Here is a 10,144-nt window from a genome sequence, read left to right on the forward strand (position 1 = left end):
GGGAAGACAGAATATCATGGGAACAGAATCACATGTCACAGGAGGCTGCATGCCTCGTGACAGTTAGGGAGCAGGCAGAGGATGTCTGTATGACTGGGATTCCTCCTTTTCCTCTTTTGCCCCACATGGACCTTCCTTTCTGCAGCTAGGAAGTGTCCTCCCAGGCATGCAGAACAGGGCTTTACTAATCTAGGTGTCTCTCAAGCCAAGAGTCAAAGTTAACCATTGCACAGAGGCAAGCTTGAAAGCAGAGTGGAAGAGAAGACAAGGAGTCTGATTCCTACTCTGAGCCCTCAGGAAAGTCACTGTCTTGTCTGAGTCAACCTCCAATTGAGCAGCACTGCTCTGATTCCATGGTGATCAACATTGTCACTGTATTGGGAGTCCATGGACACACGAATGTGTGTCCTTGAGTATGCACTAGCTTTCCTGGATGTGGAGAGAAAGCCTCATCCTTCATCCTTTCTAGAACCTTCTGGGCCAATGGGGAAAGCAGTTAAAATTGGTGTTGCCTTCATCTGGGGCCTCCCTTTGCCACGTTGGGCAGCCCTGGAGCCTACCCAATGTCCCTTCCCAGTGTAACTCCTGTGGTGGATGCAGGTCCAGAGGATATCTCAGATTCTAAATATCAACCAAATCATAAGCATCCCTCTCTGTCCACCTTTCCCACCTCATCAAGCATTTCTCCTTTCTAAAAGTAGTTATGGGGCTGGGACAGGCATCCTGCAGACCCCATCCTCATTCACAGACTCGTTTCTGTTTAAGCAAGACATCCAACCTTTGTCAGACTGAGCCTCAAGTTAAGGTCCCTGCACTGAGGTGAAGGACCAAGCATACATAGTTGGTAGTCTCTGGGGCTTGGGAGGCTCAGAGTCAGCACAGCAACCAGAAGAATCAAGTCCTCCCACAGCAGCGATTCTCCAGAACTGTTGCCATGGTAAAGGGGGACGGTAGAGCAGCTGGTGCTTAAAGAACCACTAGCATTAGAGGCTGCTGGTGATGCACACAGACACACCCAGGTTCATTCTGCCCAAACAGCACACGGCAGAGAAGGCTTTTTGCCAAAGTGTGTGTATGAGTGTGCATAAGTGTGGTGTGTATGTGTGGTATGTGCATGCATGTGTGCCTCTGTTGTGTATGCACACACGTGTGTGCATGCATGTGGTGTGTGCATATGTGTGCATGTGTGTGCATGCACATGTGCATGTATATGTGTGCTGTGTGCATGCCTCTCTCTGTGTGTGCATGTGTGTGGTGTTTGTATGTGTGCGAGGGCATGTGTGTGTGTGGTGTGCATATGCATGCATGTGTGCATGCATGTGTGTGTGTACATGTGTGTGTGTGAACACAGGGTCTTAAGCATGCACTCTTATTACTGAGCTATGCGTCTGTCCTGCTAGAGGTGTTTTGTAATGACTGGGACTCCAAGTTTGGCCAAGATAATTCTCATGTTTATTGCTTATTCATGCATGAACTTAGGAGACTTTGGAAGAAACAAGTAAATTTAGAGTGTGACCACTGTTACTCAAAACATAAAATCGGATTACCAAGATGCAAAACAGCAATGGTGACAGGCAGAGATTCTCAGCTCCAGGGTCTGTCATGGGGATGAGGAGAGGACAGTGAAAACGCTTTACTGTCCAGTGCCAGGCAGAAGTTTTGAGTGTGGGAAAAAGTCCTACATGGTCACTTGTTTCCACCTGCAACTCCTGCCTGAGAATAAACCAATCCCGTTCACGCTGTGTATTGAGGCTTTGCTTGGTATAGACCCAAATGATGCAACTTCTGATTGGCAGGGGCCTGGCTAATTGCAGATTTTTATTGGTGAATTTACATACAGTGCATAATTTGATCAGCCAGAGAGTTGATATAGCTCCGCCTGTTGTGAACTATCTCAAGCCATCACGCTGTCTTTATGGATATGTCATTTCCATTTGTCACCAAAGAAGAGAGACATACAGCCAAGGGCAGAGCTCAAATTCAAACACCCTCCTCATGTTCCTAAGCCTATGAGACGAAGATGGGTACAAAGCTGGTAACCTCAGAACAGGCATAATTTAATGCTCAAATAGGAAGTGAATATTCCAAGCAGAGGAAAGAAAGCAAAGAAATAGTTAAATTCACTGTGAGAAACTGTTTGCCATTTGCTTGAGTCAATTCAGGTAATTTTGGTGCTCTAAACTTCTGCTACTAAAATCCCACAAGCAGCTTAACTTCTCCTAAGTAAATGTGGCCCAGTGCCTCTATGGCGACGCTGTGTTAAGTGTCATGACAGCCACGAAATCACTTTCCAGGGCGCTATGAGGAGCACAGAATGTTATTGTTCGGTAGATTAAGATTATGGTGACTAACGTGTTATGAGCAATGTGCGTGGGAGATGATGGAGTATATCCAAAGCTGCGAGAGAAAGGGTACAGGAAAAGCCGCTGGCGATGCTGCTCCCCGCCCCCGGTTCCTGCCACGCTCACTACCCACCATCTTCAAGCAGGTTTCTTATGGCGATGGAGATGCAAGGTAGAGAGATGGGAGCAGTGACCCAATGGATCACACCTGTGCGTGCGTGTGTGCGTGCGCATGTCCCTGTCAGCCTGACAGCTCCGCCCATGGGTACCCTGCTTTAGTGGAAGATGTTTTGCAGGATTGTTTCAGGGGCACATGGTAGGTGATACCGAGGCTAGACACCTGCAGCTTGAGGAACCCCATACTGTTGCCCCGTTCTCTGTACCTTTTCTATTAGTGTCCCCCATCCCTAGAGACCTCCTATCTCCTGCCCCACCCCAACCCTACAGCTCTCAAGATCCCAGGTTCTCCTTGTAACCTACTGATTGGCCCTCAGCATATGGGAAAACTTTTCTTTCAATTGCTATGTTCTCAGAGTCAAATGTTATTCCTGTAAAACTACTAAAATGATGCTCCCACATTCCTGTAATTACAGGACTAGGAAGGTGAGGTCAGACACTCAAGGGCATCCTTGCCAACATACTAAGTTCAAGATCCTGGAGAGAAGGAGATGGGGGGGGGGGCGGTGCGGAGGTGGGAGGTCGAGGAGGCAAACAGAATTGCCCAGTATACCAGCAACCAGAAAATATTTTTTAAAATAATAATAATATTTAGGAGAATTTCATTCAGAAAGCTCCAAAATCCTACCAGCAAACAATAGATTTAGGAAAATAAATAATATTTTTGTAAACACTCAAGACATTCAATTCAGTTTTTGTGCTGAACTTCAATGTAAAGAAGATAAATTAAAGCCAGGCCGTGGTGGCTCACGCCTTTAATCCCAGCACTTGCGAGGCAGAGGCAGGAGGATTTCTGAGTTTGAGGATAGCCTGGTCTACAGAGTGAGTTCCAGGACAGCCAGGGCAACACAGAGAAATCCTGTCTCAAAAAAAAAAAAAAAAAAAAAAAAAAAAAAAAAATTAAAGAAAGAAAAAAAGACAGGAAGAAAGAAAGAAAATAAATTAAAAGGACTAACAAGGTCTGACTTTTTCCCTCTTGTTTTAAGCCACTAGCTTTGGATTTATTATATTACAAGATATTTCAGACCAAAAAAAAAAAAAAGGAAAAAGAAAAAAAGAAAAGAAAAAAGAAAAGAAAAAGTGGGCTGTAGAGGTTAGTCAGCCCAAGACAATGCAGGGTCACCTATTAAGGAAATCTCACCGAGGAGCTACCTGTGATTGCTCCATGATTATATCTGAAGGAGATTGTCTTGATTGCATTGACGCCTCTGTCATTGTCATTGTTGTCAGCCACATTGTCATCTTGAGATAGAGTATCATGTTGTCCTTGAACATAGTCTGTATCCAAGACTGTCCTTGAATTTGAAATCCTCCTGCCTCAGCTTTGCAAATGCCTAGGATTGCAGGCTTGCACCAGGCTGGACTAAGAACAAGACACTCTTCAAAACATCTCCCTGACCCCCTGACCCCCTGACCCCCTGACCCCCTGACCCCTGACCTCCCTGACCCCGGCCTCCTGACCTCTACACCACTCCCACCAAAGTTCCCTTCCATATAGGAAAAGCTCAGCCTGGGGACAAGAACAAGTGCTGGGCTAGATTTCAGGCTGCTTTCCTGGGAGGATGACTGAATGTCCCACCCATCCTGATCCTGATGCTGATCCTGCAGAAGGCATTTCCCTCAAGAAGCATCTTCTACCTCCTCCATCATCCCGAGTCCCTCTCTGCCTAGTATTGTGTTTTGCTTACCAAGCCAGGAGGCTCTACCTGAACAGGCTCCCCAGTACCAGCATATGCTCAACAGGTGCATGATAAAAGATGGGGCTGAACACACTAAATGCCTTTAACTTAACCAGACTTTGACTTGGCTCATTGTGACACCTAGTGGTGACATCTCTCCACTTTTCTCCAACAAGATTTCGCAGGAAATTGCAGTTCCTATTATAATAGCAAAGGCCTTTCGCATAGCAGCTCTGGTCCAGGGACCTAGGATGCAGGAGCACGTGGTGAATGCTCAGTGCCTGCCCTCTGTGGGCTTGCAGGCCAGTGTCACTCACTGTTCTCATCAGGGTCAGCATAACACTGACACCGCTCTGCTGGAGGAAGCCCACAGGAAACCATAGCTTCTACATTGTGGGACTGGCTTACAGAAGGGTAGCTGAGCCACAGAAACTGTCTCTGTTGCATGGAGCTACCTCTATGTATCGCCTGTATGTATTACCATCTTTTTCAAAGATGACTTGATCCCATGTTTCAATGTGGTGTCCCAATTTTACTCAGCGTCATCAAACATTCTCAAAAGAACATAGGCAAAGCTGTGTTGGATTCCTTTATCCACCCCCTCACCTGGATCCCCACTCCACTGATAGGGAAGGAGGTCATGGAGGGACACACTAGGGAGACCCTGTCCTGCCCTCAACCTTCATTTCCTCCCGTGTCTGTTTCTCCTACTCTTTAGCCAGGCTTTGAAAATCAAATCTTAATGAGATAGCATTTGGGAAGCAAAATGGAACTGGGGTCCTCACAGTCCACATGCCATCAAGCAACTGAGAACATTAAGACACCAGAGAAAACGCGATGACATTTACACCTGTGACTGTGGAAGAGCTGTGCAGAGGACCTCAGCTTACGATGGAGCTACATCCTAATAATCGTACTGTTAGCTGAAAATGAATCTGCTACACCTAACAGCACCACAGCATGGCCCTGCCCACCTTAAATATGCTACGGCACTTGCATTTGCCTACAGCTGGGCAGTCGTCTAACCCAAAGACCATTTTGTAATAGCATGTGAAGCATCTCCGGTAAGTTAATGAACACTGCACTTGAGAGTGTGAATCAGAATGTGTCTATAGAAAGTTTAAGACATGATTCTGTACCATTGCAAAGTGGGAGCCAGGAGTCAAACATGTGGATCTGATCTTACCAGGAGATGGAAGAGGAAATACAGAAACATTTAATGTCATACCACTTGTGTGTGGTCAAAATGAAGTACAGGGCAAAAATTTAAAAAAATTAAACAAGATGTTCTGGCTAATATTGGTTCTGAACTTGGTTGGATCTGAGATCCCGAAGGTTTATACCTGGCCAGGTTTGTGGGGCATTTATTTCTAGAAGAATCAACTGAATGGGAAAGGCTTTCCCACAGAGTGGGCAGTACCTTCTGGCAGTGGTCCAGATACAAGAGGTCTGGGGGAAATCAGTGCAGCTTCCCCTGTACACCTTTGGTCCATGCTTCTGAGAGCATCCACTCTGCTGATGCTGCCATTCTTCACAGACAACATAACCCAGGTTCTTTGCCCTTCCAGTGTGGAGTAAAAACCAGAGGCTTTCCAGGAATCATCCAGGTTTTCGCTGACAGACTGTTTAAAACATCCAGAATCATGCTCTAAGTAGCTACTAGATTCTCAGGCTCTCTAACATGTCATATGCCAAAATGCTAGTGCCCTTAATATGTAAATAGTGACTATAAATCAATAAAAAATAAAGGAATATCTAAATAAAATAGATTTGAAAAGAAATAACTCTTTAAAAAATATGCAAATTAGTGTTGGGGTATAGCTAAATGATAGATGTTGGGGTCCAGGATTCACCCCACAAACCACACAAACACCAATCTCAGCCAGACAGGGTTTATTGAACACATACCTAAAAACTGATCGACCAGGACAACAGCTCAGGTTTGAGAGCTAAAAACTGCATGCTGGACATTTGTCAGGGCCAGCTTATAAAAGCTAAAACCGCAGAAACCACAGTGAACTCATGCATAGTGTTGCCTGGTGATCAGCCCTGACTCAAGTCATTTTAGACCTAACAGTTCATACTGACCTTTAATTTGATGGGCCTTACAGAAGCTTATAGTTGTGGAATTTCTTAAGATTGACATAACTTACAGAACATAACAGGGTATGTGGTCAACATGACCATGCTCTGAGTCAAGTTATTTTTCTGCATCAATGACTGGCAAGCATATTACAGCAACAATATGAAATAACTGGCAGGCATGAAACAAAATGGCTGCAGCTGTGCTGAGGGGTGGGGCAGACCTCAACAGTAGAGCTTTTATCTAAACAAACAGGTCCCTGGGTTTTATCCTCAGCACTCCCCCCTCCCCCCGCCAAAAAAAAAAAGCCACAAATTACCAATGTATGACAGTTAAAATAAAATCATTTGGAATGTGAGCAAGAAATCGAAGATCTGTCATGTTTAATGGCAACCGAAGTATCCATGAAAATGTTAACGTGGTGTGTTTTCAGAGAAAACTTCAGTATTAAATATAAAAATAGCACATGCATTTATCTCTTACCCTGTAAACCATTTCTAAGAATACATTCTAAGAAAATGGTCATGGACTGAAAAGACAGCCGGCAGGATCAGAGAAAACCTAGGTAGTTGAGCATGAAGAAGGGATTAGCATCTAAATCATATAAGGAACTCAAAAAAAAAAAACAAACCCAAACAGTCAAACATCTCACTTGATAAATAGATGAACAAAACGAGTTCAGTAAGCACTTTCCAAATGATGAGATACAAAGGATTGATAAAAATATTTTTTAAAACCTGGAGGCTCACTAAGCATCAGAAAAAATGTAAACAGAATTACATTGAGATTCTAGCTCATCCCAGTCAGAATGACAGTCATTAAAAAACAAGTAACCACAAATGCTGTTTCTGTGTAAGAGAGCTGTCCTGGTTTGAATGAAATGGCCCCAGTAGGCTCACAGGGAGTGGCATTATTTGACTTGATTAGGAGGTGTGGCCTTGTTGGAGTGGGTGTGGCCTTATTGGAGGAAGTGTGTCACTGGGGGGTGGGCTTTGAAGTTTCAGAAGCTCAACCCTCTCTTCCTGCTGCCTGCCAGATGTAGAACTCTCAGCTGCCTTTGCTGCACCATGTCTGATTGTGTGGCACGATGTTCTTGCCATGATAATGGACTAAACCTCTGAAGTGTAAGCTGGCTGCCAATAAAATGTTTTCCTTTCTGAGAGTTTCTGTGGTCATGGTGTCTCTTCACAGCAATAAAATCCTAAGTCAAGAACCTTATGCACTATACACATACTACCCCTATGGCAGCTAAGAGGCAGGTTTCTCAGAAACCTATATAGACCCAAGATATGACCCAGCCATACCTACTACTCCTAGATATTTACCCAAAGGCCTCCAAGTCAGCCTATCCCAGAGGCACCTGCATATAATGCTCATGATAGCTAATTTATAGAACTAGCCTTGGTGCTCAACAGTAGGGGAATGGATAAAGAAATGTAGTATATACATAATGAGGTTTCTTTTCTGCTACAAAGCTAACCACATTTTATTGTTTGTAGGAAAACAGACACTGCTGGAGATAGCTGTATTAAGTGAATTAAGCCAGTCTCAGTGATTCCTGAGTTTTATAAATTAATAGATGCCCAAAATCACATGTACCATTAAAGTAGAAGCAAAACTGTCGAGCTAACAGGAGTGGCAAGAGTTAGGAAAAGTGAAGGTTAAGAAAAGAAAACGCCATTGACAAAGACGACAAAGGCTATGGAAGCGAAGGTTGGTGTCTGTGTGTGTGCACCGAAATAATTGCTTCCATAGAGTCATAACTTTTATTTATGAAGTCAATAACTTGAATAAGTAATGATATATCAGATCGCTGATCCTATACTGTCCTATCTCAGTTTCAGATGTGATGATGTAATTTTATGATTATTAATGTAAACACTGGCTCAGAAGGAACCCTGAGCCTTCTCAGCCAGTAAAATGTGAGACTTGCCTATAAATTCACACACAGACTACAGGAGGTTGCCTACACATTCACAGTTCATCTTGCCCACTGATATCTTCCTCCCCCCCCCCCCCTTTCTGTGTCTTTCTCCAAGGCTCTACTTGTCCTGACACGCTGGGCATTCTTACTCTCTCTGAAGGCACCCCTGCTGTCTCTGCACAGAGGCTTGCAGATCTCCACTGTGGAACCCGCCTGCTTTCGTGGTCCTTAACACAAAAGGCATTATTTCCTTGGCATCTTCGCCTGCAGCCACCAAGATTTACAGCCTGCTTGCCTTGCTGCTATTTTTCTCAAAGATTCCAATAAAATGGTTTTTAAGCTTAAAAGGAAGAGACAGCCAGAGTAGACTGGTTTCATCTATAGCTGGATTTGGGTGTCTACTTTCTTTGTATAGATTTTTAAATCTCCAAGGCAAAAATGCATTGGTTTAAATTTTGAAATGCAAATTAGTTTCACTCAAAGGAAATAATAAGTTCTACCTTGCCCAATCAGATGATGCCTGGCAGCTGAGGAAGGACGTTGGAACTGTGAACTGCAGAGAAGTTGCATTCTGAGCCTTCAGGTGAACTCCATAGTTCCTATCTCCCTTGGTGGAGAACATGTCCTTTTACAAGCACCTCCACTCAGGCCCAGGGCACTAGGCACAGTGGTAACACCACTCACTCCATAGGCAATGCTGATTCAGAAAGCACACAGCCATCAATCAGCAAGTGGCCTTGCTGGGGTTCCTGTGTCACTGGTTTTCCTGTGTCACCTAGAATAGCTCCTTCCCCAGGCTCCCATTTACAGTAAATGTAATTACCTCTTAATGGCATCCATCTCCCTCTGCTTTTTCCGCTGCTCCTATTTTTAACCAGCACAATGGGAACATTTGTCCTCTCATTCACTGATGAGTTTTTGAGGCCACAGTTTGGCTTTTAAGATGACGGTGCCCTTAATCTTGTTGTGGATTCTTAACATGAAATAACAGCCTGTAATTAAGACAATGGAACACAGGCGGGCAACCTTATTCGTCTAACAACAGTGCCTCAGTACTTGAGTCCATGAACAGCAGGTGGGCTAGAGTGGGGAGCTCTCTGGTGCTTAGAACCCCTTAGTCAGGCGGCCTAGCTACAACTGAAAGTCCACCTGGGCTATTCCCTCCTCAGGACAAGCCTTGGGTTGCAGATCTGCCACTTATACAGTGACATAGTGCTGACAGAACCTCTGAGTTCCTGAAGAATTGGGTGCCCCTACCCCTTGGACCTTGACTATACTGAAAGTTTTCATCTCTAGCATGTCACCGAGGCCACACAACTTCCACTAGAGACCTTCCCTCTTATATCCCTGTCTTAGTCAGGGTTTCTATTCCTGCACAAACATCATGACCAAGAAGCAAGTTGGGGAGGAAAGGGTTTATTCAGTGTATACTTTCCACACTGCTGTTCATCACCAAAGGAAGTCAGAACTAGAACTCAAGCAGGTCAGGAAGCAGGAACTGATGCAGAGGTCATGGAGGGATGTTACTTACTGGCTTGCTTCCCCTGGCTTGCTCAGCTTGCTTTCTTTTAGAACCCAAGACTACCAGCCCAGGGATGGCACCACCCACAAGGGGCCCTCCCCCCTTGATCACTAATTGAGAAAATGCCTTACAGCTGCATCTCATGGAGGCATTTCCTCAACTGAAGCTCCTTTTTCTCTGTGATAACCCCAGCTTGTGTCAAGTTAACACAAAACCAGCCAGTACAATCCCATAATATGCAAAGCTATCCAATAGTTTCCACGCATGCAGGTTCTAACCATTTTAGCCAGGCTCAAGCTTTGGGAGGATGGATGATTCAGGCTTAGCCCCTTCAGTCCCTGCCAGCCTCCTATGTCTTCCCCCCCCCCCCCCCCCCCCGCTAAGGCACATATACTGTAGAGCATAGACAAGCAGGGT

This window comes from Arvicanthis niloticus, chromosome 17 (genome assembly GCF_011762505.2).
Source record: "Arvicanthis niloticus isolate mArvNil1 chromosome 17, mArvNil1.pat.X, whole genome shotgun sequence".
Taxonomy (NCBI): domain Eukaryota; kingdom Metazoa; phylum Chordata; class Mammalia; order Rodentia; family Muridae; genus Arvicanthis; species Arvicanthis niloticus.